Genomic DNA, 17742 nt, shown 5'->3' on the forward strand with positions numbered 1-17742 from the left:
GCATGGACATCGGATTGTGCTCATTTGTGTTGATAATAGTTATCTCTATCAAAACCACCACTTATTCCTTTTTTATTTCACATAGTTTGTGTCTGGTGGAGGTGTTGTGTCTTAGTGTAGAGGACAATGAAGTTGTAGTTTAGAGCTGCAGTGTGTAACATTTACAGAAAATATAGTTTTTACATATTTACCAAAACTGCCAGCATGTATACAACTGTATACAACTTACAGTTCCAGGAAAACTGTTTATCTGCCACACTAGCTAGCCTTAGCTTTCATGGTCTGCTTTGTGGTGAACCAGTTATAGTGTAGCAGAGAGAAATGAGGAGGCTGTGAGCGGCGTGTACACAGGGTGATGGACAGCGCTGAGACCTTCCTCCTGGCTCTGATTGGTTGTTTCTGATAAAGCTGTGTATTTCTCCAGTGAGCACAGGAAGCTTTGAGAGAAGTCAGAAGAGCTCAATTCTTTTCACAGGTCTTGCATGTGTTTGTTTTAACAGACATGTGGAAAACAATTTTTAAAATAAATATTACATTCTGCAGCTTTAACGAATCAAAGAAAACATATTATGTAGTGATGAAGACAGCATGTCAGCCACCTTCATCTCCATCCTCCTCTTTGTGGCCATCATGTCGGCTGACTTTCTTCTGTTAGTCTGTAGAGTGTCAGCTGAAGTTGTAGAGAACAGAAATATGAAGAATATTGCCCTAAGGTTGTGTTCATTCCAACATAACAATAAAAACACTTTGGAGAGATCGCTGTTTTTCTGATGCACTCTGCTCCTCCTGCATCAGTCTTTAGTATTTTCTGACAGGATCTTTTGCAGTTTGAAGGTCTGAGCTCATAGTTTTCACACTTTAACTTACCACGTAACAGGAGCAGCAGCAGAGACCTGCAGGGTGGAGTGAAGAAAATATTATTTATACAACAGCCTAGGGTGTGGAAGGGAAAATTAGCCCCATTTGAAAAGCTTCAAATCAGTCATTAGTTTTTATGTTAAACGTAAAATATTATAAAGGTACAAAACAACACTTAGCAAAATATTAACCTATAGGTTGTAAATAGTGAAGGAACTAACTGCTCAGCAAGTGTAGCATTATTTTCTTACTGAACTGAAGCTGAACTTTATGGTCATTCTTTTGTTAATTTTCATATCTTTATCTTTTTGAGTGTAATTTTTGTCCATAATTTCTAAGCATGTCAATAAAAGATATGCCCTCTGAAAGTGAGGACTGAACCAAGATGGCCGTAGTCACCATCTAAAACTGACTGCTATGAACATGATGGGATGACATGGAGCAAACAGGAGTCAGTCCAGCCTTCTGGCCCCAGCAACCGTCTGAGACCTCAACAAGTCTGCTTGTCTTTCAATAGGAAACCAGACGGACCAGTCAAAATGTCTGAGTCAGTGTCATGGCAGTGATGTAGATAATTCACCTTAGGATGCTGATAAATGTGGACATGATGCTCAAACATCTGGACTCGCTGGCTTCCAATAAAAGCCAGCAATCAAAATAGTAACAAAAAGGGAAACATGCTGATTATTAGAAAAAAACAAAACCGATGGCTTAATATCTGGGACGTTCTCTTGTATTTCACAGATGAGCAATATGAAGTTTGACTCCACAGGTAAAACACATGTTGACAGCTCACTATGTGGTAAGCCTGGTAAATAGACAACTAATTACAGTTGCTACTCCCAATAAATAGCTGTCAAGGATGTTTCTCAGAGATTTTATCAGCGCATATTTATTCATCCTTCCCAATTTTCTGAAAGCATAAAAGCTTAAAAGGTTTTGGTTCGTGTTTGGCAGAAGGTGACACTGTCATTAGAGCCATCATTTTTAAAAACAAACAAAAACAAAACAACAGCATACGCAGAAGATGTGTCATACAAAACAGAACAGCAAGTTGAATATAGAATATTGAAAGCCACCACATCAATACTGTACGTACAGTAAATAATTTAGGAATTTCTTCAGTTTTTTTTTCTTTTAACATTTAAATCTTTAAAATCTTTAAATCAATGTCAACATCAGATAAAGATGACTTTAGCAAATATAAAAAAAGATATTTCGAATGTTATTCAATTTATTAAATAGTGATAAGTAAAAGATTTCACCATGGTTATAGAATCAATATTCGGGTGTTGATTGACAGCATGGTCATTCAAGACAATACTTATGCATTGAAATGAAAGGCTGACTTGCTTGCCTTCAGCAGAGAGTGTTGCATGGTGCTGTGCAAGATACCAAAGAGCCTTCCAGAAAAAGATCAAGCATTGCTCTGTCCTCAAGTTTGCGTGCACTTTCACATGCGAGCAGCACTGTGTCTGTGAGTTTGTCTAAGTGTAAGTGTTGTCAGAGCAAACTAAAATCCAAGTTGACATGCTCCCATTGATTTGTGTGGAAAAGGCTGCAGAGGGATAAGAGCTGCGATGCTTCTGGCATAAACAAATAAAAAGGCGCTGTCAGCTAGTGGTACGCACCGAGGATTGAGATGTAAAGACCAGTGCTTTTAACCAGCCAGCACCTGCACTAAAATCAATACCTTCACTGTGATGGGCAAATCCACACACACTCACACACGCCCCCCCCCCCCCCCCCCCCCCCACCCCCCCCACACACACACACTAAAATATATATTTTATGTGGGCAGTTCAGTCCACTTCTCCAGCTGTCATCAGTAATCCAGGGTGTCAGTGATGAATATTGGAGGTGCTAGCAGTGTGACAGTCAGCAGGGACCTGGGCTGAGCCACATCACTGTAATCTTGTGTTCGCACAGGAACCAGATATCCTCCCAAGGATAAATACAAATACTTTACTTTTTTTTTAACACAATCAGATACAATTTTTCTGGTGTTTACTTGCAAGAATCAAAGCTATTTGTAATCTTTTTAAAGGCTCTCAAGCAATTATTTTCCAAGCTTTCTGAAGGTCTTTAAAATGTTTATTTGGGGAGCTGCACTTGCTTCTTCATTACACTTATTTATTTATTTTTTTGTCCAGTGCAATACACTTTTAGAAATATGCTGCTTGTTTGTTCAGCCATTCAACTCTAACCTTTGAATCATTCAGGACTCAAAAGGCTCCCAAGCCCAGAGAAGCAACACACATTGGGTCTACAATAGTGCTAAAGTGTTTTGGCAGTGACACAAATGTGTGTTTTGTAAACGTTTTGAATAAGTTGCATTTCAAAAACCCTTTTCACAATTTTCCTTGGCATGAAATAACTGTATGTCATTAAATTCCCATCATCAGCACAGAAGAAGTTGCTAAGAACTTCAGCAAATTATCAGTTTCTGGATAATCAAGAACCTCATCTTGAAAGGTTTAGTTTATCTGGAACCAGGTTCCTCTGGATCTGCACCGCATTACTGACCTGGATCTTTTTAAATCCGAAGATCTTTTTTATTTAAGAAAACTTTTATTGTCACTCAGTAGCTCGGTGATATTTTATTCCAGATTTCTAACTTTTATTTATTCCCTTTGTTTGTTTTGGTGATTTGTAAACATTTTCACTATATGTTTGGCTGTTTTGTTCATTTGACACAGTGCAGAGTGAAGAAGAACTGCACCAGCTGAAAATGTAACCAATGTTGCAATGTTGGTCTGTTGAACAGAGTCTGCCGGACTACCAGGTGTGAAAACACCCTTACACACGGTCAAAATGTGTCGGTGATTGTGCAGTGATTACTGTGTGCTGGTTACAGCAACACCCTAAAGCCGGTGGTATTTTTACAAGCCTCTCTGTGGCTGTCTTCACCACACCAACAGGCTGTCACATTACTTTCTAATCAGTCTGCTAAGCACAACTTAATCCTCCACTGTAATGCTGGGGATTTTCTCTGACAAAGGTACACACTGCCATCAAGCTGTAGCTTGATAAAGCGGGTTCTTCCTTTAGTTTCCAAGCAGTCTGGTGTTGATATGTCGGAACATGATTTGGGGCTGTGCGTCCTTCTCCCATCTCTAAGCCCAACTCCAGGGAGCGTGAGAGGCGTCCTGGGTTTACTGGCTCATGAAAAGTTTAAACTGATAATTGCCAAAGTGCAGTTCAGCAAGACTTTCCTTCCATCAGATGATGTTGATGGTAACTATTGATGACAGATCTCAAGTTTACCACTGCAAGAAAAATAAGAGGTGATTTCAAACAACATCAGCAATAATTCTACAATTAAGATTAACTGTAATTTCAGTTTCTCAGATGCTCATATCAACTTATCAAAATAAAGCTTTCATCTTCACTCCTGCTTTGCATTTTGAAGCGCTTGTTTGAACACATATCAAATTGTTCTTGGTTTAATTTTAATAATTTTTTTATAATCTGGCCTCAGTATCAAATTTCTTAAATGTTAATCTTAGTCTTTAAGTAAACATATTCATCGTGCAGTATAAAATTACTATCATTCTATGAGTTATTGCCTGTTTTTTCATACATATTTTAGTTTGCACCAAATATTAGAGTGTGTGACTTTTCCTTTTGGTGGTGACTTTTTTTGAACAGGCAGTGTACATTTTCCTATTGTCAGCCATATTGGATTTTGAGGTCTTAGATGGTGAGGAAGCTCCTTTTGCTCTATTAACTTCAGCTGGAGTTCAGCTAAATTCACTCTCTTACTTCTTACTGAAAACTTAATGTACAGGTGATCTTATCCTGACATCCCATAATACTGAATGTGTTGCTTGGTATAAATTGTCTTCCTGTCTAAAATGCATTTTCTGTACATAGTATTAAAAAAGGCATAGCAGCAAAGAATATAACTAGGACAAAAAACCCCAGAAGAATATGCATCAGTTAAACCTGGAAAGAAGTATAAAAGTAAGGAGAGACTGAAGATACATTTTTCCTAGTGAGACAGCACATGGTAAAATCCCTGAGCAGGTTCACTGTCAGGCGAGACAGAGAATGTTTCTGAGAGTGAGAAAGCTGAACACTTAATCTTCCATGCATGGCCGTCTTCCTATTAGAGCCATCTATTAAAGCTCCCAGCACATTCATTTACTCCCATGTCAGAGCTGGCTGCCTCACACAAACTGATAGGTGCATTTGTATACATAAATAATTACCAGGCCTGTAGTCAAACTGCTAGCTTCCTCAGAGGAATCTCCTCAATACATCATGTGCACTGTGGATAGGAGCTCAGAGAAAAGGTAAATATGTCACAGCAGAATAAATAGTTTTAAATTGTGGTATAAAATAGATTGCTTCCAGTATATTTTGATGAATAGATGAACAAAACATTTTTTTTTGTTTTTTTTAGGTTAAACCTGAGGGGAAAGAATCCATTTTCTCTCCTTTTTCTTGCACTATTTCATTTCATTTCACTTCAGATTGGTTGTTCCTGAATGTGCAGGTTTTCCATGTAAACTTAAGTGATACTTGCTCAATGTATAGATATCACATGAACCCCACATAGATGAATGTGCTGTTTGTATGTTCAGGTTTACTCCTTCACTACCAACCTTAGCCGCTATATAATTGTTATAACCAACAGTCATCTAGACCAATTTTGCTGTACATAGAAACACTGAGTTTTAAAGGTGCATTCATAAAGCTTGTGAGTTTCAGCCCTGTACTGTATTGTATTGAGTCACAATTTACTTCAAAACAATTTATTGGTGGTATAATTATTTGAATGAGTCTTGATCTGTTGGTTTGCAAGCTCTCTAAAGGTCCTTCAAATCTTCATTGAACATTTGACATGTTTACATCATTTGAACATATCAGTAACTACCTGTTGATTGGGTAATGTGACACTGAACCAAGGGATCAGTTTGATGAAGTATTGAGTCAAGAACTAGCAACCAACATGCTAACTGACCCCTGCCTTGCTTCATGCCACCCTAGCTTCGGATTTGTTTCAGAGGCTTACCCATCCCTGAGCAATATACATGGATTTTATATATGTAAAAACATCCATTGCTGTTAAAAGATTCTAGCAGATGTGGTGACACCTGCATCACACAAGAGTCAAGCAAGCCCCTGAGGGATGGGTTAGTAAGAGCAGTCTGCAGCCCTCTTATCATCTGTAGCAGAGAGAAGACACATTCCTCTATAGGGACAGAGATACCAGGATATCGCCCTGCTCCCTGGCTGACTTTAATAAAGAAACTCAGCAAAACAAACTTGATCCTCTGGTTATTTGTGTGCAAGGATATGGTGGCATGTACCTGTGATGTCTGTGCTGGAATCACACAGCTCTTTATTGTTCCATCATCTCATATAGATGTGCTCTTTCTGCCTGCCATTTGTGCAGTCGAATATTACCTCAGCTTTGTCAGCGTGTCTGTTTCCTCCATAACTCCTGGCTGTGCTTGTGTGCGTGAGAGTGTCTGTTCTGAAGGTAAACCAGGGGTCAGCTGAGACTGATGAGGCCATCATTTTTACAATTTCAGTTTCATTCAGCTCTGATTATTGGTTCAATATTTTGGTGTGCTAATCTGGGCAGGTTCTCAATTAGATCATCAGTCGCCACAGTATCTTTTTCCAGCAGACAGGCTTTTTCAGTTTTATTCCAAAAAGCTGAAGAATAGTGATGTGACATCAGTTGGTGAATCTGCTTCAGTTGCTTAATATCTTAGCAGTTCCTCTGTAAATTATGTGTTAGACAATTCATTGAGCATTGACCATGTGCTTCTTTCAGCTGTTGCACATTTTTAAATTCTATAGCTAAAAGTCAAATTTGAAAGTTGAAATACTTAATTAGAAAATATTGCATTTCCTGCAAAAATCGAGTGTGAATGGTGTGAGCTGAAGGTTTTTAGTGAAAATTGCAGAAGAATACGAAGTCAGTTGCAGAAAACTTGCGGTAATGTATAAAATGGGAAAAATTCATATGGAAAAACTTAAGAGAAGTGAAAACTTTCAGTCAATGCAAAAATCCCACCAAAAGACTATTAGAAATCACTACAGAACACTACTGTCAAATCCTCTATACTGTGAGGTCACTGTGGCTAAATGTGCTGAAAAGCTAAAGCTAGCTGAAATTCCAAATATAGCATGTAGTGTATCAATAGCAAGTTGACCTACAACTTGCTATTGATACAATGCATTTTATTGTTGAATCTAGTAAAATACCCCATGCAGTGTGAAAAACCCATGTAAAACCTAAGATTAGCTGATAGCTAAAACCAGCTAAAAAACTAACAACATCTAGACTAGCACTAGCATGTTGACCTCCAGTAACAAAGTCCATGCTGAGTGAATAAAAATGTAAAGGCTAAAACTAGCTGATAACTAAAAAAAACTAATGATAGGACAATACCTATCACCTACAATAAGGGTGTGTTATTGTTGAAATCTACTTTGTATAATGGAATTTAATTTATCAAAGAGGTGAGACAGAGTCTTAATAAGGCAGCCTTGCCTTTGTTGTTTATTCAAAAGCGTTCAAATGCACACTATAGTAGATATGCCCACCTCAACCTTAAAGTTTGAAACCCACCAATAAACCAAGTTTATTCAACTTGTAATATGGCAAAATATGAAAAAGTTCAATACTAAAACTTTTGCTGATACTTTTATCTTGTGTCATTGGTTTTATTAGATTTTTAAAAAGTGCAAATGTTATAGGTGATAGTTATGAACTTAAGCATAACATCTACAAACATTTAAAAGATAACTTAAAAATAAGATATCAGAGCTGTCAAAGCGGTATGGTCACAGATTGCATGACTAGAGGAGAATGTGGATTGTTTCTGTTTTATTTTTTATTAAGACGTTCTATAAATTTGAGTCAGCCAGAAGAACAAAGGAGGTAAAACTGTGCCTGAATGGTGATCATTTCAATTAAAGCCTTCTTGGTTCCAAAGTAAAGATTTGTTGATTCCAAGAAATCTTCATTTAAGACAGCAACAGACTATTTCAGTGCTGGACTTCCAAATAAGTTAAATGACATTAAGTTGACTGACATTAAAGACCAATTTACTGATAAGGTTATTTGCACATATGTACAAGAAATAGGATGTAGTGAAAGTGTTCTTTTTACTTCTGAACCATAAATTGACAAAAGTAAAAAGGTAAGTGCTGGCCTCAGCTCATTTCACTACCATGCTTAGACTGATGTTTCATCAACTTCAACAAACTTTCTAGTTTCAACTCCATGAAATACTTATGAGCTAAGAGGTATTGTTACATGATTTGAACTACTGAGACAAAACAAGAAATCTGGATGTGATTAGTTACCACCCTAATTATTGGGATGTTGCTATCTACTTATTTTCCCTTGTGAAGTTTAAGAAAGAACTGTTTCATTTTATTGTTTTGCTTCCCCATTGTCCAACGTTGATATCTGCTGAACTCTTCCTGAGACTGAGCAAGGGTTAAAAAGAATTACTCAAACAACACAAATGATATGGAACAACATTGTCTTTCCTACAGAATCGTCACCTCAAAATGGCTGAGAGGTTTCAGTGTCCCTTTTATCCAGGGGAATAAAGTCTTTCCCAGGTGAAGGAGACCAGGCACCCCAGTGGACCTGGAATTGGGGAGACGCTCTTAATTGGGCTTGGTTGAGCATTGGTTCCTGCGGTTTTGCTGATCCCAGTCCAAAATAGCTACAGGAAGTCCCTTTCACGTGGGCTCAGCAACTGTGAGGAAGAACATCAAGGTCAGGCTCTGTGGGAGCTGGATTGAAAAGCAGGGTTGTGAGCTTGCAAAACCTGCCATCACAGTCTGGCTCTAGGAATGTGGCTGGACTCTCTCTTAAAGAGTCTCTCTTAAATGCCTAGAGAGAGAACGGTATTAAGTAAGTGTTATACTCACAAGCCTCTGAGTGAGTGTCTTGTTTTCTGAGTTTTCAGAAAAGGAAGAGGAAGACGTAACTTTAATCCTGCTTCAAGTAATAAGATGGAATGTCTGTTGTTGGTGGTTCAGATTACCTGGCATTCTGGGAGTCATGGTACGGTGTTCTACAAAGAATGCCTTCATTATGCTCCTGAGATACTTCAACACCAATGTGGGCAATGATCAACTTATCTAAAGGGCTGTGAGTGAAAGGAATGTCCTTCCTGATCTGAGTCCCAGCTGTGCTGTCTTGTTCAAGTTCTGTGCAAGGCATTGTGGACCGATAACAACCAATGTGTTTGAGTCCAAGGTGATTCATACGTACATTTGCTGCCAGGTCACCTTGGACAAAAGGTAGATGACTGGTTTTGTAATCATATCATCAAATCTGCTAATTATAACTCCAACATCAAGATGCCCACTGATCACCACCCGATTAATAGTTGAATCCAGTGGAAGCTTCTGGACAAACCTGCTACACCCCAAAGAGTCCTTGAATTTCTCGTGGAGACTCTGTACAGGAGTCTTTCAACTCATCCCTCCAAGTTAGTTTCTGTCATGTACCAAGAAGGTAAGGGATGTGCAATGTGAATGGGCCATAGTTAATAAGGATGAGAGAGGATTTACGAAAGGCTATGGAGTAAAACTTCTGGTTGGCTTTTAAAATATTTTGGTAAATTATTTAATGTCTCAGAAAGGGAATGTAGGACCCATCTAGGACTGATCATGTTTGGAGAGGAACAGCAGACCTGGACTGAGAAAGCTGTCAGGCAGTGGAAAGGAGCCATTTACAGAACATCATTGGTCCATGAAGGAGAGAAACAGAGTCTATTTCTCCAAGGTGGGAAATAGACTCTCCTTGGAGGAAGGCAAATCTTTTACTGTGAGTCCACAGCAGTAGTTAAAAGTTTATATCTATTATTATTAAACTTCAATTGGAGCTGTTTGCAATGAATTAGTGCTGAACAAATAAACTAACTTAAACTGAATTTCACACATTATTTTAACCATCCTCCAGTCTTAGTGCGGCGCTCAGGAGGAGAGCTCCAAATATCATGGTCGGACAGTGGGGAATGGGAGTTTGTCTCATCAGACTGTCAGTTTCCAAAACCATACATACAAAAAAAAAATCTCATAAAAGCACACACAGGGGCAGTGCGACCCTGCCGGACCGCACAGTGTAAGAAACTTGTGGGGTCTAAATAAGCCCTTCTCTTAAGGGTATGGGAAGGTTAAAATGACAAGTCTTCAACCAACTGACCAAACACAAAGCGAAACACACACCTCAGTGTGTGAGATGGCTTGAGAGCAACAGATAATATGACACATCCCAAAAAGTGCAAACACCTTTAAAAGTTTGATAAATTCTGCTGAATACATCAGGTACTTTCAAACCAAGATAAAGGGATTATATTTTTTAATCCACAAAAAATAATTAAAACTAATCTCTTCAAAGCAATATCCTTTCTGTTGCAGACGGAAACCAAATAACACAGAGGAAAACAGATTATGGAACAATGATGAAAGTCTTATCTCTGTTCATTTTAAAGTACAGCCTTTTTTCTTTCTTTTGTAAAAGATAAATATAATTTAAATTAGGGGTGGAGATCCTAAATCTGTCCGATTTCAGGTGAAAAATGAATTCTGTAAAGCTGAAATGTCCCTAAAAGAGAGTAATCCATCTGTGTTAATGTGAAACTTCATCAGTTGACACTGCATGATTTTGGTTCTGATCCAATAGCAAATAAATACAGAGCTGGAATTGTCAATAACAATACAGATCCCAAAACTTCTTTTAAAAAAAGTCATTATAATATAATAATACATAATTTGGTGATTTGACTATAGTTAATTGATTATAATTATGAAAAGGATTATGATGACTTTTTTTAATCAACAACTATAAACAACAAAGTAGTAGCATAGACATACAGTAGGATAATTTTGTTATTACCTTCTACAAAATGCAATTGTTTATTGGGATAATTGAGGCAGTAACTAATATGCATGTAATCTAAAAAAAATATTGCTTTTCCTCCAATAATCAATAATATTATTGATTAATACTATAAATCAATAATACTAGCCATATTCATATTCCTGGTATTAGGTATATACAGTTGAAACCAGATATTTGCATGCACTGACTAAAAAGACTTAAGCACATTCTTTTCTCACTGTCTGAAGTTAAATCAAACGAAGCTTTTCTTGTTTTACTTTGGTTATAATTAACACAATTATGTCTAATTGCTAAATGCAAATACAAATGCAAATGTAAAAATTGTTATTTTTAATTTTTTTTGTAATTTTCCTTTAATTCAAATGTTTACATACATTTAGGCTTTTAAAATGTATGACCTGGGTCAACCTTTAAGATTTGAAGATGAGCAAGTAGAGCTTAAAGCTTCATCCAAGCAGTCAGTTCATCAAGAATGTAATACTTGGTGAATGTGTTTCAACCTTTTCAGAGCAGAACAGCTCCGCTTTGCTCACTAGCTTTTTTTTCTGCATGCACATTTAGTTTGTCATGGGCTGGTGGACTGAGGTGTCTCTTAAACTAACATATGTGTTTGAACTGTGTGAAGATTGTGGAGTACCTCACATGCACAGGGAGAGCATGTAAACACCACACAGAAAGGTCCCAGCATCTTCATGTTGTGATGCATCAAGAATTGTTATCAAAAGTTAAAACAGGAGAAAATATAGGTGTATAATTGTAATTTTGCTGAATGTACACATGAACTGCTATCTTCTACTGAGCCCACAAATAAGATTGATGTATCTGGTCACACTGATATCAAAAGCATTTCCAAAACGATTATTTCTGATCAGTTTGACACTTAGAATTGCTTCATTATTGGATTTTGGCTTAAAGTACTGATTAATAACCATAACTGACCCCCACAACCCTCCTGTCTTTGCACACATACTAGTTTCTGGTAGCAAGATGCAAACCCTGCTAAAAGCACAAAATCACACAAAGAACCCCAAGAGCTCCAGTTGATGCCTTAAAGCCCTCCAGGGTAGAGGCTTTGGGAATTACTGAAACAAGTTGGGAAAGAATGAAAACAGGAAGAAAGCACAACAGAGAATGATAAGTGAGTGTGGCTGTTCCGCCACTTATGAGATGTGTAGAAAATTAGATTTGCAGTTTCCCTCTGAATGCTGTTGCACAGCTGAGGGCCTAATAAATGACCTCGGAGTTAATGCATGTGTGACTCTCTCCCACTCCCTCACACCCTCAGAGTATTGACTTTTTCCTCACTGTGTTTATTTGAATTTCTCATTATCTTGATATTTTCAGAGAAGCTCGTTTTGGTTTATTGAAATCGTTTGCTTCAGTGAGTCATGAAGCCACTGTTGGATTCAGGAGAAATCCACTGTGAGAAGAAGAAGCTGCTGTCGGGAGCCTGTGATTTATAGGATCTATTTAAAAAAAAAAAGAGTTTTGTTGTTAATGTAGCACAACATAACCCACAGCTGTCATTGCAACAAATGTTGGACTCCTGATTCCAACTTGACGTCTAAAAGAGAATTTAAATAACTGACTATGACTCACTGATTGTTTATGTGTATCCATGTGGCACACATTACCCATCAACCAATACAGATTTTCCTCATTTAAACTTGATATGCATTTGAAAAATATCTCCACTTAATCAGTTTCCTCCCTTTCACCTTCTCCATCAACAGAGAATGTTATGGTACATTAGAGGTAAATGAGACAGTATATTTGCACACTTTGAATGAGCTCCAAGCCACATGCTGAGGATGTGATGTGTTCAGGTGTGTTGTTAAGAGGAGGAAAAAATCTAAAATGACCATCAGTCTCTGTCTCACGACCCTCCCAGGTTCACTACACAGTATCAGAGTTCACATAGACACAAATCAGACTTCATACTTTAGACTTAATTGTCCTGCAGTGGAACAAATAAAGAAGTAGTAATAAAAAAAAAGCTGAGCTTACCTGAGTTGACAACATTATTCAGAACCTTTGTAGATGAGTTGGGATGGGTGTGTGTTGGACCATTAGTCAAGAACAATTAGAAAAGGAAACAATATATTAAAAATGTTTGGAGGAAAGTTAAACTTAAAGGTATTTTTTCATTGTCCTATTTTGATAAATAGGACAATCCATTAGGATGGCTCTTCAACCATCCTAATGTGATGGTTGAAGAGCCCTGTGATGGGCCCCTCTACCACTACTGACCCTGGGTCCCAAAGTCTGGAAGGTATTTATTCTTATCACCATTCTTTGAAACTCTACATAACAACTCCACATCTTATCATGTTCTGTGTTTTCTGTGTATTTATTTAGAGTTTTCTGTGTCCCCGAGTCTTCGTGTTGTCCTGTCTTCCCCTTGATTGTTTCCCAGGTGTGTCTCGTTTCTGTGATTACCCTCCCGTGTATTTAATGTCACCTGTGTCTCAGCGTCTCTGTCGGGTCCTCGTCTAATGTGCGTTCAGTCCTTCGTGTTGTCCAGTCGTTTTAACGGTTGCTACCGGCGTCGAGCCCTGGCTTCCGTTCGGCCGTGCTGCCTGGTTTTGTGGACTATTTTCATCATTAAATGATCATTTTCTCACATCTACCTGGGTCATCTGCGTCTGCCTCACCACCTCACACACCGCATTTCATGACACATCTTTGATATAAGGTGGAGCTTGGGCCACTATTACTGGGTTTAATTGTAAGACAAATAATCTTAAAATCTATCAGATTTTACAGGTGAAACCAACATTACTCATAAATCTGGAAGAATAAGGTGTAACATAGTCTGCTCGTTTTACCATCATTACCATATAATGTTTCCAACCGGTCCAGCCAGAGCTCAGCTCTAACATGATAGAGATTCTGTGAAGTAAACAATAAGCTGATGTCAAGGTGGCCTTCAGAACATTAAAAACTTGAAGCTCATCACCAAAGATAATTTGTCAAAATATGAGAGGAAAGGACACACCTGGACAGATCACAAGTCCATCACAGTAGATAACATCTGCTTATTATTATTTTTTTATGTGGCAGAGTGAACTCATCATTTATTTATTTTTTGACTCATCAACTCAAACATGACCTCTCATAACGTTGTGGTCCCAACCTGCTTGGTCATGTGTTGAAACTCCAACAGTCATTCTACATCCACACTTTTTAATTTTGCCTTTTCTTTCCTAGTCCTTACCGGTGTAGAGCAGTCTGTGTAGGTATTGGCCTCACATTTTATAGGAAGCAATGATGACGTGTAAAGGTTACAGATGATTTTATTATTTAACGGTGGCAGCTTTAAGAGGTAATATTTTATCACTGCATGTAATAGGTTATAGCCCAATATTTTGTCTACCTTTAATTACATGAGTGAAAGCAGTTTTTGTCAGAAGAAGTAGATTAGGAATGTTTTCTCTGTGATAACCTTGTAACATCAACACAGTGTAGTGGTGTGGGGGAAGTATAGGAGCAGAACAAAAGTCTCTGCTTATGTGTCGGTTCTTCAGCTAACTGATCATGACGTTGTTTTCATTTCCACTTATTTCCTCCACATTCCAGTCAAACATATGCTCTAACAACAAGAGCTCTAAGTTCGCACACTGAGGTTAGATGGGGGTGAGCTCTTTGCAGCAAAACTATGAAGATATTTTTTGCTGAGTTTTCATACAAGAGAATATATATATAAACTATATATAGTATTTAATGACCTGCACAGATATCCTCAAAGCACTATTAAATGAAAATACTCTGAGATATACACATGGATGGGGGGCTAGTTTGATGGAGTCTGAGTCTCTCATGTCCTGACTATAGCCCTGTCATGAGTTGTGGTTTGTTGTTGGCGAGGATGACGCAGTAGACCCAGGTTATGGTGAAAATGAGGGTTTAATAATGGTAACGAAGAGAACAGAAGTCCAGACAGCACAGGTGAAGTAGAGCTGACACTGAGCTGAAACTGGGAAACTTATACAACTGAACAGCAATGACACAACATAAGACTGCAACGACAAATGACATAAGACAAGGATCCGATGGGGAAACACAGACACAGGTGGGATTAAATACACAGAGGAGTAATCAGGACAGCAAGAGACAATTAAGGGCAAAAAAACGCCTCATCACAGAAGCTTAATTGACTAGGAACTTACACACAGAAAAACAACAAATCCTTATAAGCTCCTTCTCTATTGTCCAGTCTCACTCCAGCCTGGTAATGTCTGGTTTGTATTGAGCCAAGTTAGGTGTCTCCATTTGCAGTTTGCTGTAGATATACAGTACAGACCAAAAGGTTGGACACACAGTTGTGTCCAAACTTTTGGTCTGTACTGTAACTGTTTGTTGCAGGTGCAGTTGATGCTGTTTTTGCTCTTCTGATTTCTATCACTTTGAACTATGAAGACCAGACAAAATAATTTCAAAGGCAGCTTTTGACCCATGGAGTGAACCTTACAAAGCTAACAACTGTACCTGAGAACCAACACAGGTGCTACTAAGTGTCACTGAACGTCTCTTCATGATATCTCAAAACTTAAGAATCATCTTAAATTCTGTGAAATCTTTGTTTAGCACAGCTGCCCTTCTGCAAAAACCTTCGTGGATGCAGAGGTCCAGATATGTGCTGGCCCTTTGCCTGAGCACCCAATAAGATTCATTAGTAGATTACGGTTAAAAAGGCATTTTTGTATTCAATAGTTCAAGAAAGACGTGGCCTGCTTACCAAACATTATTTCTTAAGAGCTTGGCAGCTTGTCCTTGTCTTGTTCTTTCATCTCATTCAGCCTGGGTGAATGTGGAGGCTGTTCTTTCTCAGTTTCTGCTTGTTCTTTTTTTGAATCTTTTGTTTTCCCATTTAAACACTTGTCCTCTCAACGTTATATATCTGCATGTACAGAGGATATTTTTCATCCCACACAAAGAGTACAAAGGCAAAAAAGGCTTTTATTCCTCCAACCTTCCTTTTTGCTGTTTGTCACCAGAGGCAGTTGTTCTCTGATGGCTCCTCTGAGGAGATCTGTTAGTGACACATGACCAGATACACACAACACAGGTTCAGCACTTATTTTGAACAGAAAAAATATCTTAGGACTTCTTTCTTGTATACAATTTAAATTTTTAAAAAGCCTAATTCCAACATCTATCCACCCGCACAATCATTACCATTTCAATTCAAAATAAACATTAGAGAGAATAGTTTGATGCTAAAGGATTTTATCTTTTTAATATTAATATATGGGTCCACATTTGACCAAAACTAGAACAGTTTATGCTCTAATGTGAAGTGGAAGGTAGCCAGTAAAGCTAGAAGCCCTCGCAGAATAAACTTAATAAGTTCAGTCATCTGCAGGAAGGTTTGTGGTGAGGCGCTGCTTGTCAGAGCCAACTAATACTTTAATATTCTAAGCAAGATATGATGCCATGGTAATATACTGTATTTTGGCGATGATCTACTGGCAGAAGATTTCACTTTAGTTGGCATATTTTAATAACTGGAAAAAGGAAATGTAAACAGCGTTGACAGATTGTTGTGAGTCAGGATAATCTATACTACTGTATGCCTGGGCGAGAGGGAACGCATGGCCATGATGGTGATTTGTCTTCTCTTATGTCAGAAGATTAGAACATCTTCAGCTTAAAGGAGGGGTATAATAGAGCTCAAAAAATTATATTTTGCATATCATATTGTAATGTTATTCCCTTATCTAAAACATATCTGGTGAGTTGCTTTGAATCTTTCATGGATGTTTGAGAAATCATTGAATGGCAACCATGGCAACCATCCAGGGGTGTTTTAAATCCTGCTTATATAATGCACCATCTACTTACCCAAAGCTCAATTCCAGGTGAGCACCTGCCCACAGAGCAGGTGCAACTTTATCCACTCAACTCCTCCAGACTAGCGGCAGCAACAATTAACAAACACCCAGTGGATCTGAGCGTCTGTTGAGCTCTAAGAAATACTTTAAATCAATAGATGGCATCATGGAGAAGCATTGTTGTGATGATGTGCTGAAGGGGGAGTGTCGGAAGGGATAGGAGAGACTGATATATCAGATACAACATTTTCATAACAACTGAAGGAAACATAGATACTGTATTGTGATATAAAATGGCAATATGTGCCTGGAACATGCAAACCTCTCTCCACTCATCCCCCTTTTAGAACACAGGGGCTGAACACAGGCTGAGAAGCATATGTGCAAATAGAACGCCCCCTTCAGTTCATGCTTTGTAACTGTGTTAATTAGTAAAAAAGCTAAATCTGTCCAGTACATGTTTTATATGTTATCTTGCTCTGTCTCCCGTAAATGGAGCCACTTTTTTTTTTATCAGAACAGCCAGAAGTGACTCTTAGATCATGAAGAGTTACATGATGATAAACTGCCAAAGCAGAGAGATTATGAGATAATCTGAGGCACAACCTAATGTAGTGACGTTGCTCTGCCATCTTGGTCAGATGTAGGATGCATCAGACATACAGGGACATTAAAACTATCAAAGGGGCGTGCTGTGGTGGCGTAGGGGATAGCGAGACCCACGTTTGGAGGCCTTGAGTCCTCGTCGCGGGTTTGATTCCCGGACCCGGCGACATTTGCTGCATGTCTTCCCCCCTTTCCTGTCAGCCTACTTTCATATAAGGGACACTAGAGCCCACAAAAGACCCCCTGGAGAGGTAAAAAAAACCAAAGAACTATCAAAGACCACCTAGTGTTGTATGCCAATATATTTTGGACTTTAGACCTGAATAAGAAAGGTTTTTAGAAAATATTTTGGCCTCACATCATACAGAGGAAAACTATAAAAACAGACCACCCTCCTGGTGGTTCAACTCCATTTCTTTTAATGCTATGAATTAACTAGAAAACATAAGGTTGTGTATTAGTTAGCTACTACCAACTGCTCTTCCATGTCAGTATGGTTGTTAATGCGTGTGCTTTTTTGAAATGATTGTGCAAAAGAGGCAAGCTCCAGCG

Source organism: Xiphophorus hellerii, chromosome 23 (genome assembly GCF_003331165.1).
Source record: "Xiphophorus hellerii strain 12219 chromosome 23, Xiphophorus_hellerii-4.1, whole genome shotgun sequence".
Taxonomy (NCBI): domain Eukaryota; kingdom Metazoa; phylum Chordata; class Actinopteri; order Cyprinodontiformes; family Poeciliidae; genus Xiphophorus; species Xiphophorus hellerii.